A 22,039-nucleotide genomic window follows, 5' to 3' on the forward strand; every position below is an offset into this window, starting at 1 on the left:
GGGGGGGAGGGGGGGGGGGGGGGGGGGTTGTGGCCTAACCACCCGTCACCTAGGCACGAAGTTTCCAATTAACTGATTTAAGACGAATTCCAGCCTAATAAATATACACAAATATAATCATCGGTACTCCGAAATCTATAAAATGAGTGGAGTAATAAACATGTATTTCATCCTAAATATAATTGTATAATATATTTAAATTAATTTCAATTATTATTCTTATTAAACGTTCATTAACTAAATTATAGATAAGACGACGATGCGACAAATTGAAATTATCTATTGATGTTATAAAGAGGAAAAATAATTAAAACAGGCCAAAGAAATATTGTTTTGCGAAAAGGGTGTACGAACTTGAATATTTTATGAATTAAATATAAAATATTTATTTCGGCTCAAACAAAGTCGATCATTTTTAAATTTCAAATTGTCTGTAGCAAAAAAAAATGAAAACAACACGAAATAAATATCATGCGTACGAAGCGCTTTTCTGGATTTACCTTTATCGTGAATGCTTCAATGCTTTGATTGTCCTCAAACCGGATTTGTACAATACTATTGTTACATCCTGACAGGAACGCTTGACCGGGTGCCACATGTGGATCAGGATCTGTTTCATCTTCCGTAACACCTGAGATCACCCCGGTTATTGTTGTGTTTCGTGTTGCTCAATCTTTAATTATCTATATTGTGCTGCGTGTACTGTTGATCGTCTTTTCGTCGTTGTCGTTTTGTGTGATGACAATGCCAATTTGATTTTTACTTATAAGTTTGAATATCGCCTCTCTTCTATACAGTACTTTCAGATCTTATTGTAATGAGAACTAATAGATGTAACTTAGATTTGTATTAGTTGAATGTCTGTGTGTTATCATTTGCTTGTATTGTTTTACAGGGTACTCAAACACTGATTCAATAATTTGTCTTAATTAAATATAGCTTTTGTCAGTTGAGTGATCCCTTATCTTGTCAGATTTGTTTTGGATATTAACAGAGTACATGATGTATAACGACAAGAAGAAGGAAATGATCAGTCTTTGGTTTGTACTTAATCGTTAAAATATAACATTATATTTGAGTTTGTCAATTGGAAATTAAGTTTTCATAAAAACAAAACTGTGTATAAATGTATTTTTAAAAACTAGTTGACAGTTTCTTCTTCCTTCTGTATATGTAGTATTGAAGCTATGAATGGCTTGTTTTACCTTCCTGTATGCACTATATTATGTTTTTCCCGTGTATCATATGTTCCATAAGTGTCCGACGTCTGCAAACTGTTCAATTGTGCTTCCTTGTATGCATATTTAAAGTTTCACTTGTTTTGCTACTGACATAATGTTATTATTCTAAAGTACTTTTATAATGGTTGGATTTGGCAAATAAAATGTTCAATTAAAGCAATCAAACACACAAATTGTAAATATGGTATATCATCTAAAGAATATGTTTATCAAATGAAGATAGTTGTTGAAAAAAAACCTCATAATTGCTTTAATCTTTTTTTCGCCAAACGCACGGTTCGTCTAGAAAAGACTCATCATTGACAGTTGAATAAAATAGAAGTTAAAAAGGCCCAACAAATTACAAAGATGAAGAGCATTCGGGACCTAAAATCCCGAAAGGTGTTTCCTAATACAGCGTAGGCAATCTATAATTGCGTAGAAAATCCCCAGCATTACAAAACATTCAATATTTTGTAAACAGTTGATTTATAAATATGACTTTATCAATTATAATTTATGTCAACACAAACTACAAACAAGTATAATTCAGACCAGTTCAGAATGTTCGAGTAAGAATTAGTACAGTACAGTACAAATACTGCCCATTACAGACATTTACTGGTTTGTAGTGACATATTTTTTTTTCTAAAGTACATTCATAATGGTTTGATATTGCCAATGCAATATTGATTTAAAGAAACTGAGCTAATTTACAGATCATACCGATTGTCATTAAATACCCTTATATCTATCGTTTATACTAGATGCCGACCACACAAAAATTAACAACTATAGGTCACCGTAACGCCTTCAACAATGCGTTCAACAATTCAAACGAGACAACTAACGGCCTGATTTATGTAAAGCCACATTCTGTCGGTGGTTGAAACATTGTTACCACCTGGTCATTCGTCCTTCCGTTTGTCCGCTCGTTTAAAATATATTTCTTTCTCACTCTTCTTATTTATTACTGAATAGAATACTGTGGATTCATTTATTTTTGTGGGTACCAATTTTCGTGGATATAGGAAAACTTACATATGTTCGTGGATATCTAATTTCGTGGTTTTACCGAAATGTGCATACAACCCTATAAAAAATTTGTTATTCGTTGAACATTTAATTTCGTGGTTCATCTGTACCCACAAAACCCACGAAAATTGGTATCCAACGAAAAGTAATGAATCCACAGTAAATCTATTTGTAGTCAGCTGCTCGACAATGATGAGTGTTAGTGTGTGAGTACTTTTGTACATCTCTCAGTCACCTACATGCACTTTATGTTTCCCGATACTAAAAAGTTGTTAATAAGTTGAATAAAACTAATATTTTTCGTCACATTTTTATCCACTCCTACTGTACCAACTGATTCCAGCTCAAAATTAATGAGTCGTAAAGTGTGAGCCTTTTTCGAATCAGATGTCTACTTACGATTTTGCTACACTTAGTATAACGAGTGGGATATTAATGAAAGTACTGAACCCCCCCCCATCAATATCCTGAATTAGCATCCAGCCAGATAAGTTTTAATAATACACAAACATTGTCTTTTCCACATTCTATTATTACTGGCTATCACTACAACTGCGGATACCCAAGTACAAGTTGCCATTCAAACCATCGTTTTTATCGTGTACACCAAATTGTAGTTCCGATTGCCACGGTATATATCAGATTGTTATTTGAAAGACCTATTGCATATGTAACAACAATAGCCGGTAATGGTTTTTCCTATTGCTTTGATCAGCTTCTTCCAAAGAGCAACAATACTAAGACCAGTAATAGCAATGGATTATTTCAGGCTGTTAATTCATTAACTTGATAATATTCATTGATTTATTTTATTTAGTTTTCATATATTGAGCAATAGAGACATTTCAGTTCCTTTATTTATTTGACATTCGTGATAATTTTGCAATGCTATTTATGTTTGGTTACCATTTTGAAAGAACTTACTTAATTGAAATAATAACAATATTTGAATATGAAGTAATAGCATAAAGACGGGTTGCCTGTCTGAAGTGCATTGTTATTTGTTTTACAGCTTTGAGTTTTAGTTAAAGTGCCTTTGAGTATACCCCATACACTATATCCAGAACCACTCCCCTAACAGACCTTATCAATGAACAAATCCTATATTTTGAAGTGTATGTCAAAATAATCCCTCTAGTAAATATCACAATAAAACAAAAGAAAGCGTTGCCTTTTGGTGAAATGAAACATGTATATGCTTACATTATTTCTGTAAATTCATGTCAAAAACGCAAATTTGCTGTAAAAAAAGTAAAATTTACTCTCCGATATATAAAAGAAGTAAACAAAAGAAAAATTGCGAGTCTGAAACAACTTTTAAATAATTTTGAATATGTCTTATGAAAAAAAGAAGATGTTTCAATGTCACTATATTATATGTTGCCTATTTTTGTATGTGTCCTTCAAACCTGCTTTTTTAGGTTTGAACATAAAACTGTCCGTAAGATTTGTTTAACTTTATTCATATATGGGTCTTTTATGATTTGTTATGCGGTGTAGGTTTTGCCTATTGTTGAAGTTCGCACTGTCACCTTTAGGTGGTAGCTTTTTTGTCATTTGGATTTTGGTAGAGAGTATCACACTACCTCTCAAACCACATCTTCCTTTTTTCATATTTTACACTCAAACTTGTTTGTTGCATATTTTAACATAGTAATTCTATCAGATATAAAAATAAAGAAGATGTGGTATGATTGCCAATGAGAAAACATTCAAAGTGACATGGAAGTTAACAGCTATAGGTCACCATACGGCCTTCATCAATGAGCAAAACTCAGACAGCATACTAAGCTATTACTATTTTGAGATCAAAACAATAAATAAAAAATATTATGATATACAGCAAAAAACGACAACCACTGAATTCCAGGCTCCTGATTTGAGAGAGGCACATACATAATGTGACAGGGTGAAACATATTTAAAGGCACCAAGTATCCCCTAACATTGGACAGTTTCCTATAGCAGAAGCCTTACGTTTATATAGAATATATTGTCCAAACTCTTTACTCTATCAAAACAATATGTTGAATGTTCACCGTTGGGCAACTAAAAATTATTTTTTTATTTGATTCTGAAGAATCTTTGCACATACCGTGTTTTTTCCGCTCATGTAAATACAAAAGCTTGCTCTTTGTAGCGATTGTGTGCATGTGCATAGAAACAAGAATATTCTGGTTGTAACCATTAATTACAAATTTCAACGTGACAAAATTTTCAAAAGTAAAATCACTTTTATGGTAATTCATTATATAAGGATTATATATAGAAATCAGGGCAACTGGTTGAAAATGTAACGTAGTTACACACTTGAAAAATAAAAAAAAAGGATGAATAATTAAGGACTCTATTTGCATTATATTTGAATAATCTTGTTTATGAGTTATCTATATTTATGTTAAATAAACCAGAATATAACCAAATATTTCTTATCTGTTTATGTTCACATGCATATTGAAAATGTCATACTGATACTTTTTGAAGGTAAATTATTTATTTTGAAACTTTAAAGCATTTGATTATACTTGTCAATAATCTAGTTCAGCATAAAATAAATGGCGTCATAAATTTTTGTTACTTTTTCACTCGTCATGGCTGAACGCTGTCATGGTTAGTCAGTCTACATAATATGAAAACTGACTGAACAGCCACTAAAGTTCACAGCCTTGAAGGAAGAAAACAGAAAAACAAACGATGACGCAATTTACAACTATGTCATTTGATTTATAATACGCATACCTAAATCATGGGAACAGTTATAATCAGATGTTTCATTCAGTTACTGTTCATATGTAAATTTAATCAAAACGAAAAAATCTAAATAATTTAAGCGTCTTTGTAGAATATTAGAGCAAATATAGCTGGATTTACATTATAAAAGAAAAGCCCGTGAACTTCCAATAAAAATAAGTATTGCTGCTGGTTTTTTTCTCGTTTCAATTGTTTCACATTTTATCATGCCAGAGCATTTTAAAGCTTACTCTACGAGTCTGATTTTGCTTTTCTTTGAAGGACATACGAGGAAGTATAGTTGCTTAGATCTCCCTCATTTGGACTCCGGAAGACATTTGTTTAAAAGGAAATCATAACTCCTCTCCTTATTTATTTATTATATTAAATTATCATGATACAAAATTTTTATACTTGAGCTTGAACACTTCCAGTTGTCTGTTAGACCAAATAAAGTAATAAAAAGTAAAATCACAAAAATACTGACCTCCGAGGAAAATTCAAAAAGGAAAGTACCTAATCCAATGGCAAAATCAACCAAGTGATATTTGGTGCAACGTCGATTTCATGACACGTCATTTCTCGTCACAATAGATTAAGAAAACGTTGTCAGTTGATGAAATGAAACATTTATAATATTTATTCTTACATTATGTCTGTAAGTTTATGTCAAATACGCAAATTTGCTTTAAAAATGTAAACTTTACTCTGCGATATATAAAAGAGGTAAACACATGTTTATCGTTAACATTTTCATATTTATAATAGAAGCAATTTTTGTGTGCAGAATAAAACTTATCAGATCAATGTTAGAAAAATATCAACTTATTTTTGTATTCCGCACGAAACGGTTGGAGGGCTCGGTAAGCCTCTCTTTTCCTCAGGTTTTAAACTCATACAGAAAGATGATATGTTTCATACATTGTATATTTACGGGATTCAGCTGGCCCCTAAATAACAATGTGTACTAGTTCAGTGAAAATGGACGTCATACTTAACTCCAAAACATATAAATGAACGAAATTAAAAATTATACACCAATACACCAAACACCTTTACACCATACACCATACCCCATTCCGATTATACCAATATGCCATACACAATTCCCAATACAACATTACACAATTCCCTATACAACATTACACAATTCCCTATACAACATTTCACAATTCCCCTTTTCAAATACGATTCGAGCCATTTATAATTACGCTCAATGTAGAGAGTTTACGGGAATTGCCAGTTTCAACCTGTTCAGAATATCTTAACATTGAGAAAACAAAATTAAATTTGAAAATCATTCAACATTCCTCGAGCAAGATATCAAATTCCATATTACACCATACAGTATTCCCAATTACACCCTACACCATTAAACCATACACCTTTTCTAATATATCGTTGTACCATTCCCCTTTCCATTAAACTCAAACACAATTCGAATTAATAAGAATTACGCTCAATGTAAAAGTTTGAGGAAATTGCAAATTTAAAAATATCTTAATAATTATAAAACAATGTAAATTTTAAAACCCAAACAACATTCATCATGCCAGATTCACAATTCTCCATTGCACCATATACAATGTTCCATTTCAAAAACCAAATGTGTTGACATAGGCGGAGTTCAGACGATTGACAATGATCAATGTTCATGTGGGTGTTGTACTGCTTATAAAACAATTTTAAGCCTTTCTGAAGTTTATAGCGTTTTTGTCAATCCAACTGTTGACAAGTAAACTATTTAACAATGTTAATGTTGAAGCTTGGTGTCATATTGGTATTAGGTATGTACATTTATTGTTTAGAACAATTTTTATCTATAACTTTTTGCTGCATTGCAATCGTTCCGACATATCTCAAAGTGATATATGGTTTAAAATGGTAACAATAGTTGTTGCATTGTTCTTTTTAAAATGGAAGGCACATGTAAGAATAAAAATAATGAAAAGTGGTTTAATCACGCAAAATTGTTAACTGAAACCGTTTATATAACATGACTTGTATAACTATATTTTTAAAATAACGAGTTAAAATCTGCCTGGCATGACGTACAAAATACGAATCAAATAATTCAAATTTTTATAAAACTAAGAAAACCAGGACGGGTTCATACAGAAAGATTTTGAAATCAGAGAAAACTGTGCATTCAGCATTATTTTTTCAGATGACAATACGAACACTATAAATCCATGCCAAAAATAAGTCATAGAAATTGTAATTCAATAACGGACCCGCGGGTGTTTTTTTTATGCATATTATATACATTTAATCATTTATTCAATTTCGAGCACGAAAACATTAATTGAAAACAAACGTGCTTTACCTTTGTTAAAGATTTGTAAATCTTTTTAGAAAAAACAAATCTATAAAAGAAAACTAGCACAAACTTTTAAATACTTTTGAATACGTCAATCACAGTAATTTAAAAGATTATTATTGATATCATTACGTTGGCATATGACATTTTTGTTATGCAGTTATCAACTATTTAATATCACATAAATTGCAAACAAAATGTGTTCCGTTGTCTGACGTTTTGCAATTGTATGCGATCAATTAAGCGTCTGATAAATTGCTCATTTTTGTTTGAGTGTTTTCTTAGAAAACACGAGTTCATGTTAAAGTCATTGGAGAAAGCTGTGATAAAATTGGGGTAACTTAACAACCTCTGATATAAAAGTTTGGGTCAAACATCATATTGCCTGGTAAGTGTTTCATAGTGCTAATTAAAAGCGACATCTCCGTTGACCATTGAAAGCCTATAGTCTTTCAACTTTAAGCCAAACTATGTATAATGGAAAGCGTCAAATTACAAATTCTCCGCTTAGCTAACATTTATAAAGAAAACCAGAATGGAATATATATTTTATCAATCAAAACTTCCTTTTGTATTTGAAAATTTTGTTTATTTGTCGTTCGATAGTTTCGAATAATGGCAAATTGGGATGAACTTCAAACAAAAAACCACTAGTAAATTCGAAGTTGAAGCGATATCATTTCGATATAACAACATTTGAATAATGTGGAATACAAAATGCTCTTGTTAAAAAAAGTATAAGTTATGTTTCTAATGTTTTGAAATCACATATCTTAGTACCTTGTCAGAAAATTTGTAAATGTTTTAATTTTTTTACCTAACAAAAGTTACTCTGGAAACCTTGGTACAAACAATGCTATTTTATATGTTCTTGTTGGAACAAATATTCTGCATTAATCCGTCAGAAACAGATATGGTTATATGTCTTTTAGTGGAAATACTATTCAATACTATTTCTTCACTTTTGGAAATAATATCATAAAGGAACTTCCATTCCTTGACACACCCAGTAAGGTGTCGTTATACAGGTGTGTACCAGCTGTTGAACAATCTGATCATAAACTGAACAAATACTAATTGACTTCTATCGGATTGTCTGAATGTTACTGATTTTACCGTAAAGTCTGAAGGTGAACTAATTGAATTTGACTTAACAACTAATTGTTTAGTCTTACAAGAACTGGTCAGACCAAACTTGTCAATATAACATATTGGTTATCTAACATAAGCAACATAACGATACGTATAACCAAGTGGTCTAAGAGATCAACATGCATAATGTTACCTTAGTTTTTGAATATAACACTAGTAACAAACATAAGTATGAAACATGTATTTGATCCGAACAGCTCTGAACAATGATATATTAAGTCATTTTCAGTGTTATTCACTTTCAAGACTTATCTATTACGGTAAATCAGTACTGTTCAGACAATTCGCTTGGAGTCAATTTAAATCGTTTCAGTCTATGTTCAGAATTTCCAGTAGTTGTTTTGTACATGTACATATCAACAGCATTATGAATTGTCTGATGGTCTGAGAAGCTATTTAGTACTAAATTTATCGCAGTCAATAAATCCGAAGAGTACCTGGAATTCTCTTTGTTTAACTTTTCTAGATGATCTTTAGATCAGAAAGCCCGTTTAAAAAAATGTTTACTACTGTTTAAGTTTATATATATATGTATATAGTATATCTGCAGCAAAATAATTTAGATGTGTTTTAATTTACAGGCATATGTTTAGAAGGCCTTCAAAAACGAAATACACGAAGGTACAGCCAAACGAGAAGCAAATGAATACCCTAGAAAAGCCAGACCAGCTGACAAACGACCTTGTCCAGATGAAATGCGTGATGATGGAACAAGTTGTTGGAAAGATTCATATGGAAGAGGTGCAGGTCGTGTTCCTGATAAAGAAAATTGCCCCTCTAATCAACGAGACGATGGGACAAGTTGTTGGCTAGATAGCTATGGGAGAGGTGCGGGGCGATTGCCTGATAAAACAGCATGTCCATCTGGAATGCGAGATGACGGTACCAGTTGTTGGAGCGATGCACATATATATGGAAAGGGATGTTGTTGCACAATCTTCGGGTGCTGTAACAACTGTAAGAGTGGTTACCATGACGATGGATGCACATGCAGAAAAACAGATATAGGCATAAAGTTGACACTCTTCCAACGACAAGGGTGTACATCAAACGAACAGATGAATGGACTTCTTTGCTATCCAAAATGCAAAGATGGATACCATGCAAGTGGATGCTGTATATGTACACCAAATGGTGGCCCAGGTATACAGAAAACTCTTGCACAAAGGCAAAGTTGTCGTAGTAATGAAGAAAGACTCGCCGAATTGTGTTATCCAAAATGTAAAGATGGTTATAAACCTGTAGGATGCTGTATTTGCGAACCAAATGACGGACCTGGTATAAAGGTCACACTTCCTCAGCGACAGTATTGCAAAGATAATGAAATCAAACTGCAAGGTGTTTGTTGGGAGACATGTCAAAGTGGTTACAGTGATAATGATAATGGAGGCGTCTGTACGAAAATACAGAAATAACTATTGAACAGGCAACGAAAGCTGAAGTTGTCATTATAAACTATCTTCATCTCTATTTAATCATTTAATGAACTTTTTTGCAGTGTAATTTAATCTTTTTATTTTTTACATGATTATCGTTATGAATAAATAGATATACTGGAATATGTCATTGAGTAAGAAACAAAATGGAATAAATACTAAAAGACACCTAGAGGGTAATGTACAATCTTTAAAACTACTTAGAAACAAAGATTTGATAAGGTAGTTTGACTGCACCGAAGAAAAACCGAGGTGTATCAAATTCTAATTTTTACGGTGATGTTGTTCATAGAGCCCGCAAACTTAGATACGATCCGTGCACACTTAGATATATTAAAATATACTATAGTGAGATCTTTAAATGCTGTGTTTAATTGGTACAAACATTGATTGTATTATTGGTAAATTTAAAGACAACTTAATATTATATGGTCCTATATGGTGTCGATATGTTTTAGTGTTGCACAAAATCATGTCTTTCACATTCTGTTTATGACGTCTTGATATTAAATCCATTGGATGTGGGGTGATTGAAATTTTCTTCCATTTTCGCCTTTTCTAACTAGTTGTTTCTAGCTTGGGGGTATTTAGCTATGAGACACCGCGAGTAATCTCAGTTGTGTATTTTGTGTCTTATTGTACTTTGTATCGTTATGATAAGTTAAGCACTTTTCAACTGATTTTCATAGTTTGTTCTGAAGTTGTGCTGTTACATTAGGAGAAAGTTGGTCGCCCGCAAATATGTGTAATCCTGCCAAATTATATTTTTTTTTTATTCGAGCGTCACTGATGAGTCTTTTGTAGACGAAACGCGCGTTTGGTTCAAATACAAAATTTCAATCCTGGTATCTATGATGAGTTTATTTACCACATCATCTTATTTTTATATTTAAAAACAAAAAGGTGTCGATACAATACAGTTACGCCACAAATAGTCTCAAATCTAATATAGTATAGAAATAAAAAGTTGTGGCACCAATACAGATACAACAACTCGCCAGTACGTGACCAGATGACGTCAAAGTAAAAACTACTTTAAGTCACCGTAAAGACTTCAACTATGGGCAAAACCGAAAAAAAACCAAAAATGATAAAAGTAAGACAATTAAAACGAGGAAGCTACAGACTTCTTTTGTGTACAAAAACAATAAACGAGGAACAAATATGATATACAGCAACAATCACCGAATTGTAGTGTCATGACTTGGGACAAGCACATACATAATGTGAATAAATACAAAGAAACAATAAGATATCTGCCATCATCACCAAATGCTACTATAAAACACGACATCAATGAAAAAGATAACTATATGACACAAGAAAATCACTGTCCACAAATTGATACCCATATATGTAGCGTGTCACACTATTTCCTCCTTTCCAATCTAGAGGTGTAATACCACCATTGATTTTCCCCTATTAGTCTATGTTAAATTTGCACTTTTCATTTATTAAAGTATTACTTCGGAAAAAGTTTTCTATTATAGCAGAATATAATAAATAAGGAGAAAAAGTCAGAAAAAGTTCCCCACAACACTGGATATGGCTTGCTGTCTACTAATATTCATGGTAGAGTCCTATTTCAAGGCAATTTTCTCATAAAAAGTGTTTTTGAGACTCAATCCACTCAGAATATTTATTTTTTTGTAATATTTCACTTAAATAGCATGATATTTTAACAAATGAGAGTACTCACAAGGTCAAAGGTGCATGTGCAGCTTCCCATATTAGGTGTAATACCACCATTGATTTCCCCTATTATTCTTTGTTAAATTTGCACTTTTCAAAAAATTGTTCAGAATTTATCTTTGTTGCAAATAAAAAAATACTTGGCATGAGTAAAGTTTTACCTTTCCAGTACTATAAACAAGCTTTAGTAACCATGGAACCTCAAGTTTCCAAAATAATCTATAAAAACACCAAATAAAAAAAATAATGGTGCTTTGAAACACCCAAGATATATGTCTATGACCCAGAAATGTTTTACTGCAATGAAATGTAGGATTAATTTCCTTCAACTGTCAAAATCAAGGGAATATTTTTTTTCGACCCTTTCTCGTAGGCAACCAGATGTGACGTACTATAATTTGGGGGTATAACATCTAGATCAAGAAATATCAAGGAATCCCTACAAACTAGTTATTAATTACATTCATGCAGTTGAACACCTACGCCGTCAACAAATCTCGATACTCACGATAATATAAAGTTGAAGTAAAGGTTTTGACTATTTTGTTATATCTATTAGAATATCCCTGCTGTGAAAGTTATTTAGTAACGAATATGTCCTGTTTATTTACATATTTACATATAAGACGTCACTTTTGAACATGAAAATTATACTTTATAAAACATGTCAACGGAGTATTCTAAAACAATTTTGTGTAACAATTTCGAGAATTTTTATTTTATTTCAAATTTATACATTTTCCAAGCTCTAACGTATTATTTCTTTTTGTAATGCATTAAAATCGGTATAACAGTACTGTAGTTGAAGAGTTGCCGCCATCTATTTTGATTTGACGGTTGCAATTTTCCGATCTACTGTCTCCGCTACGCGTCGCCAGTAAAACTGCATTTGCGACCATCAAATCGCCAATTGACGGCGGCAACTACAGCACGGTTATTCCTTAATTACCATCGCGGAAAAGATAAATAAAAAATCAAAAGGGAAACCATATATTAAGGGAAATTCGGTAATCAGGGAAACAAAAAGAAGTCATTGGTAATTATTTATGCTTGATTAAGTAAGAATGAGTGTAAGTGGATAATTTGCATTGAATTTAATAAAAAATGAAATCTTTACAGAAAATATACCATTTTAACATCCCCAGCTATAGCTTAAACATCTACCAAGTAGAGTTTTGTATGGTCTTTTTATAGCCTTGATATAAATAGTTAGTTGAGTTAATCTTGCCAAAGAGAGAATGTAAAATGGAAGCGTCCGGTTTGCTACATGTCTCGGCCATGTCTATTTTTGTACATGTTTTTGACCATAAAGGTATTTGTACAATACGCGTATGGTCATGATCATATGCGTATATGCGTATGGTCGGACCATATGAGTACTATGATCGTTTTGTTATTAACGGGCCGGACCATATGAGTATTTAGACCATATACGTATTTTTCGAATAATTCTAACTTTGCAGGAACACACACCTCATTCTCTGAACAAAAAACGACACAAGTAACTATCTGAATTCTTTTATCTTTTACATATTGTCTGAATCTTGGTGGTGTATCTGTTATCTTGCATTCGCTAAGAGTCAATTCAAAATCGCCTTTAAAATGCCGATATTCGTCCGTAACTGAATCCACATGCGTTAGGGGCATGGAACTTTTTTTTCTGTTTTTTTAGTGTTTAAATTAATAGATATTTCAGAAACAAAATTTCTTCCTATTTCTGCTTATCTTCATTTGATTGTTGTGTTCTTGCTCCTATTCAAACGATATTACAGTCATTGCAAGATCATATGAATAGGACCAAGAACACAAGAACAAATTGACTAAAAAACAATAAGCAATTATAATTGAATGACCAAAATGCCTGTTTTTAAGCAATTTACTCATTTTGTTTTAGAGTTCATTTTTTAGATATACCTTGAAGTTATTTTCCTACGTCCACGAATTGCGTTTTGGAAGGACATATCGATAATGACCATTAACAATAATTTTACTCTAATTCTTGCTTGTAAGTAATATTCACATTATTAGTTCAACCATGTAACAATGACTACCATATGATTGTATAAATCAAAATATCATTACAAATCTAAATTCATTTAACACTTTTTCAACGTTTATCTTGTTAATTACCCGGACCATACACGTATGATCGGACTATCTGAGTATATAATAATATGCGGATGGTCATGACCATACGCGTATGGTTCAAATACACATATGGTCTGGAACATACACACATGTAGTTATTACTCTTATGTAATAATACATCATTGATATGAACATAAAAGGGTTTGAAAGACATTTTATGGGAGCTGTTAAATTTTTAGTCCGCGTGGCCTTTGTCAGATTTAAGCTAGTTTATCTTGTGATATAGCAATCAACGTGTACATTCAAAAGCCATTTGTTTACCAATCGCGGTTCTTGATAGAAAATAAGAGAAATTTTATTTTCTAACACCGTAGTGTTAAGGTGAGTTTAACGATAGGCCTCCTTATTGAAAGGTCATCACTTCAGTGCACCCATGACCAAGGACTGCGGATACCAAAACTTGTAGATCAAATACATGTTTATCAGACGTGTTAGATAAGCCATGTGTGATTCAATACCGATCTTTTCAGGACCATTTATCATGTCGAAGTAAACCATGAAAACTTGGGACGGTTGACTTTTGATACTGGTGAAAACATAAAATTGATTATGATTTTTTGAAATAGTTCGTACGCCTCATATCGATTTGTTGAACATTTTTTCGAAACGTATGAAAGAACCTGTCAATATGAGTAGTTTCTTAAATAGCTTCATTACAAACAGCAACAACTTATTGAAGACACTATGGTAAGGAAAATAATCCATTAGATATGAAATAAGAGATGTGCATGCAAGATAGAGAATATAATTGTATTTAATTAAGATTGGTGTATCGAAATTTTTGTTAAAACTGCGAAATGTGTCCTTTAGAACTGAACAGAATCAACTGTTATGTCAACTTTAGGATGATGCACAATCACATAGTGTTTAGTAACAGCCTAAAGGACAACAAAATAATACCAAAGTGCATTACTTAATAGATTAATAACTAAAATTAGATACTTAATAACGTTCAGGGGACAGGACGATGGATTCTAATTTTGCACGTTTTTGGAGTCAGTAAAAAATTTTAATATAAAACATCAGATTAAAATAAATGTCTTTAAAAACGAAAGTGTCTGTGCATTCCTACTGTTATTTGTATTTTTAACAGTATTCTACAAATGTTGTAAATTACATTTCAACTACTCCTTGATTTGTGTGTAAGTCATTTAAAATCTATTTATCACAATACATTTTTCTTAAATTTTCAATCTTTGTAAATAATTTATGTAAAAGAAAAACAAGTAGAAATATAATCTACATGAATTTAAAAATACATCAAACGGAATTTATCCTTTCTAGAGAGAATCATCACGTTACTGGTATATTTCGCCTCTCTTTGAGAATAACTTGAATAATATATTGTCAATTTATTGAATAATCTTAATCTGAGTCAAATCCTTTACTTTTCATTACTCATTACTCATTACATTGATATCTGAGAGTACTTTAAAACAAGAAGTAAGCAAAGAAGAGAAACTTCCCAATTTAGAATCATACATGGATTATGAAGGCGTTGGTTACAAATGTTTGTTAATGCGTTACGAATTAGAATTCCGTACGAAAACAGTTATCAGTGGGCTATTTTGAATAAATTAAATAACAAATTTTTTTGTTCAATATTTCTCTGTTTATGTTTATATGTTTACGGATGCATGTCTGATAAAGGCACCTAGATAGACGGATGCACCTTTAACTAATAATATAATTTAATAACCTTGGAATTTGCAATGCTTTATTTATAGTTGCTTATACTTGTCCTTGACAAGTGCTTTACGTGGGTCGTATTGCGTTCTAGCATCAATTTATGACAAGTTTTGTTTGTGCATAAATATGCTTTTTTTAATTTACGGTATTCATAAATAACTGTAGCGAAAAACGTAAAATAACAAAAATACCGAACTCCGAGGAAAATTCTAAACGGAAAGTCCCTAAGCAAATGGCAAAATCAAAAGCTAAAACACATTAAATGAATGGATAACAGCTCTCATATTCCTGACTTGGCACAGCCATTTTCTTATGTAGAAAATGGTGGATTAAACCTGTTTTTTTAGCCAACTAAACCATTCACTTGTATGAGAGTCGTATAAAATTCCATTATATTAACAACGATGCGTGAACAAAACAAACAGACACAATAGGTAAAAATGTAAAAACAAATAGGGGTACAGCAGTCAACATTGTGTTATAAGGGGAAAGTTTTGATAGAATGAAATGTTTGAAAAATGTTACAAGGAATAATAGTACGAAACTAATTAAAAACTGCATGACTGACAACTGACAAATATTTTTTATAATTTCTAATGAATGAAAGAAAAATGTTCAACTTAAGGTTTTTGAATGTACATGTACCTTTGGTACAAGCCGCATTTGTTTTTTTTAAATACCTTTTTAATAATTCAATTTGACACTCAAAAATCAACCACGTGTATTGTATGTTTTACTACAGTCATTCTCAATAAACCTATCTAAACTAATGACACACTTTAATGATTAAAAATCTCCAATTGTTCAACCACCTTAAGAATTTAGTCTAAAAGGTTTCTAAATGTTATTTATACAGATACTTATAGATTCTAATTATATCAAATATTTAAAGATATGATAAAAAATGTCGTACATATTTATTTTAAAATGCAGATGCAAACGTCAAGCACATAATAAATGAAAAATAAATCATGCATTATGCACAGCTGTGCAGATTAACATTTAAGATAGTGTGTTTTACACATAAAATATGTACACTGATTAAACATTCATCGTAGTTCTCAGACATTGAAAGGAGAAAAAAAAAAAAAAAAACAAATGATGACGTGATTTACAATATGTCATTGGGTCTATTATGTAAATATAGACAGATACAATCAAAAGTTTCAATCATTTAAAAACAAAAACAAATATTTAGATTTAAAAACATTCATTTTGCGCATCAATTAAGCATAATATATTAAACATAGTTCGATTTACATTTGGCTGGATATTACAGAATAAAAAATAATGGGCAAAGAGGGCAGAATATAGGGGCAAAAAAAAAAAAAGACAAAAATAGACAAAAACATAAAGAAGAATGAATAGTTAGTTGCTTAACTGTAAAAAAAGAATAATGGTCAAAATAAATAAAAAAATAGAGAAATGTTCATCTCTATCTAAACCCCTCTTGTATTTGATTTGGAAAGAACATTTCTAATAGAAACTTGTTTTTCAGGCAAACGGGAGACAACCCAACATTATTTCTCATCAATCTCCAATTACCATTGAATTATATCTGAAACGGTACATTCTCCTTTCGTGATTTTCTGGTTTTATCGGATGAATACACACCTTTAAACGTTTGAAAGCTGAAATATCATAGACTGATGTAAAAATCACTAGAACAGATAGTAAAACCGGGTGTTGTCAGGTTCTGGTAGGAAAATCTTGAAAACAGGATCTGTTTCTAATCAGATTGGCGTGTAATGCCATCAATTTTATATTCCTATATTTCTTAACAAAGTGCGAATTCCGAAGCATTCGTAGAATCGGCCGTCTTGAACATGTATGAACTATTTGCCGCAGGACGTTAAGCCACAAACTCTGTATACATGTATCCAACTATGACAATTTGTATCAATTGATTATGACGACTTTTTGACAGATTAACCGACTAATTAATGCATTTAACCTAATACTTAACATAGTTTAATTCTCGGAAAGGTTTTACACCTTTACATCGTCTGGTTCTCACTAGGACATGTTTTTAAGGATAAAAGAAACCAAACTCTTTAACTTGAGAAGAGACTTGCCACCATGCATTCATGTATACAACTAAGACAATTGGTATCAATTGATATTGACGACTGTTTGACAGATCAACCCATAAATTCATGCATTTAACAAAGCCATTCACGCAAATATTTAACATAATTTAATTCTCGGAAAGGTTTTACATCTTTACATCGTCTAGTTCTCACCGGGACTTTTTTAAAGGAGAAAAGAGACCAAACTCTAACTCTTAAGAAGAGACTTGCAACCATGTCGGAAAATCTATTGTGGAAAACCTTTTTTTATTCCAAAACTATTGTTCCAACGCAAACACATGTTTTTGTTGATTTTTTTGTTTGTTCATAAAGTGAATAAAAAACGCGCAAGGTTGCTAGGCAGTATGATAGCTGAAATCTAGACAAAACATGGGTTTTTTTTCATTTAGGAAATACAAATAGTTGTGTTTTTTTTTGTTTTTTTTTTTTATTTGTTTTCAGTATGTTCAGAACAGAATAAAAAATTTGAAATGTTAAACAAATTTGTAGTATGATTTATGTCCATACAGATCCCTTAGTAAGTCTCAAATCTCCTGTTACTACAAGAATTCATTACAATTATTCTCGCCGCGAATTTTTCGTTTGATAGGACTTTCAATTTGTACTAAACATACAAGTTTTGTATACATGTATTTTCTACTTTAAATTACCGACAATCACTACTGTGGTTACTCAAAAACCAGTTGTCATTTAATACAGTCGTTGTTATCGTGTATATGTAACCAGGTTGTTTTGGTCGTATATTGAAATAAACACCTCAGGGTCAATGAATTTGTTTTATTGTGATGTAATATATAATATATATATATATAATGAACCTGCAATACAAATACAAATAATCAGTACAAAGAAAGATAACTCTATTCATTCTAGGTGACAATACCTAACATACAATACTCAAATATTTCCTACTGGACAACTATGGGTTTTCATGTTATTGACTTACAAATCTATTTACAGAGAATGTTAACTATGGGAAATATTGTTCTAACCATAAATTACATATCTTAACATTTAACATATTGAATTCTACCAAATATCCTTCTGATAGTCATTTACAGGTCATTCCATTCAAATTAATAACAACTTTGTATTAGTACACATAAAGCAAAGCGTACAGTAACATAACACAATAAGCTTATTAAAACAAATATTACCATGCTCAAGACAAATGATAAGCACAAAAACACACATATAAACAGAATACAAAACCTACCATGTATGAGGTACAAAGGGGACTGTATTTACAATATGGAATCTTCTACATGATATACGAACAGTATGGTTTATATATCTGTAATAAAGATATTAACATAACTATTTGTGTTTATAGTTTACGTATTAAATTATCAAAGCATGTAATAGTTAGAAATATATCTTTATGTACAATTTACTATTGTATCTCTTTACTATTACTTCTTTTCACTAAACATAAGTTATTCATATAATATTACTGTTTATGGCTTATATATTTATTTAATGATTTACTTGACTGGGTCAATTTAGTTGAACTGATTTAAACAAAATTTAATATACTTTTATGTGTTTTAATCCATTGTTTACACCTTATACTCTGAAATCATCATTGTGACCATTCATAAAAAATCAGCTATACAATCCATTCATATCAGTATTTTAGTATGAATGTGAAATATTAAGAAGAGAGAACTGACCTAATAGATAATAGAATCAAAGATGTCCACAAATATAAATATAAATATATCAAAGCAACAACACACAACTATTCAATTCAAAGTATAAGTAAATTCTGACCTAACAATAGAATTTCCCTCCAAAATTACCATATGACTAAATGAGCCAATTATCACAAAGAAGACAAAGTTTCACAATACAAACTAGTAAAACCCAGAGAGTAAACAAATAACCAATATATCAAAACTCACTGAGCCATGAAAAGTTCATACAATGAACATAACCACTGGAGCATGACTAGAAACTAAACCACCCATCAAATATATGGTATCACAATATTAAAGTATAGTACACAATTAGAAATATCCAAATAAACACACTACCACATATACCATATTAGAATTTTTAGTTCCGATTACCCTCGTGTACAGCAGATTTTTGTTTATAATACTTATTGCATCTGCATCACCAACATGACAAATAGCTGTTAAACAGGTAAATTTTCCCATCGCATGGATAAGTTCCTTCCAGAAAACTTTTGTAATACTTTATTAATGTTATACATTCATAAATCAACAGGTACATTCGTATGTCTAAATAATCCCTCTAGTGTTGAACAGTTTTTGTATAATCATTTGAAAATTTGGTGGGAAATGATTCTCTCTTAACTTTTCATACATTTAGCATTAGCTCCTTTTTTTCTCTAAAAAACTATGAAAAAATAATACGAATTTTATAAGATTTAAAATGGCCTTTTTAAACTACATGTTAAACAATTATAAAAAGAAAATTGGGGGTTAGCAACATTTTTATTTGCACTACATGGATTAAACTAGAGGATTCCAAATATCTGACAAAAAGTCGAAACCATAGCCAATAAAATAGGACAACAATGTATTTTTCATGAATGGGGTAAACAAAACAAAAATACATTTTCTTATATTATTTCTGTAAGTTAATGTTAAATACGCAAATTTGCTTTTAAATTAGTAAACTTTACCCTTCCTTGTATAAAAGTAAAATCGCTATTGCGCGTCTGACAACAGCGTTTTTGATTAATTTTGAATATTTCTTATCAACAAACGCAGAAGTTTCAACTTAAGAATTTCGAATGTCGTTATATTATATTTTGCCTATTTTTGTATTCGTCCTCAGACCTGCTTTATTGCTGTTAATTAATCTGTCCGTTAGTTTTCTCGTCAGAGTTGTTTTACTTTCGAAATGTATAGGCCTTGTCTTTATTTTGGTATGCAATATGGGTTTTATTCAATGTTGACGGTCATACGGTAATCCATGATTGATAACTTTTTGGTTATTTGGTCTTCGGTGCACAGTTTTTTGCACTAGCTATCATACAACATCTTATTTGTTGCATATGTTGTCGCGGTCATTCTGTAAGTCAATAATACAAATAAGATAGTTTACTATAGCAGAAGCCTTACATCAATATTAGAAAGTGGGACCGCGGTGGCCGTCTTGTTTAAATAGTTAAACTACTGTATTACTAACCTGTCAACAATGAGGTTGTGAATTCAAACCCCGTACGTGGAAAGTGTGCTCAACGTTGATCTAAATTAACTAGGGTTGTCAGCTATCCTGCTGAGTGTCGGTGGTTTCTCTTTGGGCTTCCCAATGCATAAAAACGGACCGCCACAAAATAGCAATCTGTGCTAAAAAGGGCATAAAATATCAACCAAAAATATGTTGAAATTAATGTCCAAATGCTTTACATCATCAAAACTATATGTTGAATGTTCACGTTTGGCGAAGAAATAAACCTTGTATATTGATTTATAAGGGTCTTTGCACACGCTGTGTTTTATTTTCTCATTTAAACTGAAACACAAATGTTTGCTATTTATAGCAATGGTACGCATGTGCATGGAAACACGAATACTCTGGTTGTATTCATTAATCACACAAACGTGGAGAAATATCAAAATGATTAACTACTATTATAATTAAAAACCAATTGCTCAGAGAACAATTGAATATCTTTCCAGCCGAAACGATATATTTTTATATGAAAATATCTAAATCCGGTCAAAATATCATTTGTAGTGTCATATGATAGCTTTTTGTATGCTAATTCCAGAAAATTATGGTTTCTATACACTGGTGTTTGAAATAGAAGAGGTAATTTGTTACTTCCAATTTGAAAAATGTCACTTCCGCTTTTATTTCATAGCTAACTTGACTTATTTCCAAGAATATATGGTTCAATATACTTTTACATTTAATAAGTACACACACAAAAACTACTTCCGGTTTGCACAAGGTCATTTCCGTTTTGTTTTTTCAGGGTCATATGGCTTCTACGTATTGCAAAAAGTCCCATGGCTTTATCATGTATGCATATGAAGTTAAAGCAAAGTTAAAAATCTAGAACGTCAAAACTACATATGGCCTTGAACTCATTTTCAAGTTCATAAATCAAGGACCTCAAATGAAAAGACCATAGGTCTTTATTATATATGGCTAATCAGTTATATAACCATACGCTTAGTTTTAAATATAAGAGCGGAGAAAATTTGCATATAATGACAGTTTACCCTCCCAACCAAAATTTATGTGTTACGACATTTCGCAACTAATAATTTAGTGAATATATGTTGTAATATCTTATACGGTTTTTGAAAAGATGTGATAATATGCCAAAATCAAAATTTAGAACATGACCTTGATTTTGACATAATTTTCTGTTTTTTTGTTTTTTACCAAGGAACTCAAATCAAAAGGCCCTAGGTTTTTATCACTTATGGCTTACCAGTTTCAAATGCATATTACTTATATCAAATGCATAAGGGGACATAGTTATCTCTATTCTAAAGCATAGATAGAGAATTTTACGCTTACTGTCATCCAGTCAGAACCA

The sequence above is a fragment of the Mytilus californianus genome, unplaced genomic scaffold (assembly GCF_021869535.1).
Source record: "Mytilus californianus isolate M0D057914Y unplaced genomic scaffold, xbMytCali1.0.p SCAF_12, whole genome shotgun sequence".
Classification (NCBI taxonomy): Eukaryota; Metazoa; Mollusca; class Bivalvia; order Mytilida; family Mytilidae; genus Mytilus; species Mytilus californianus.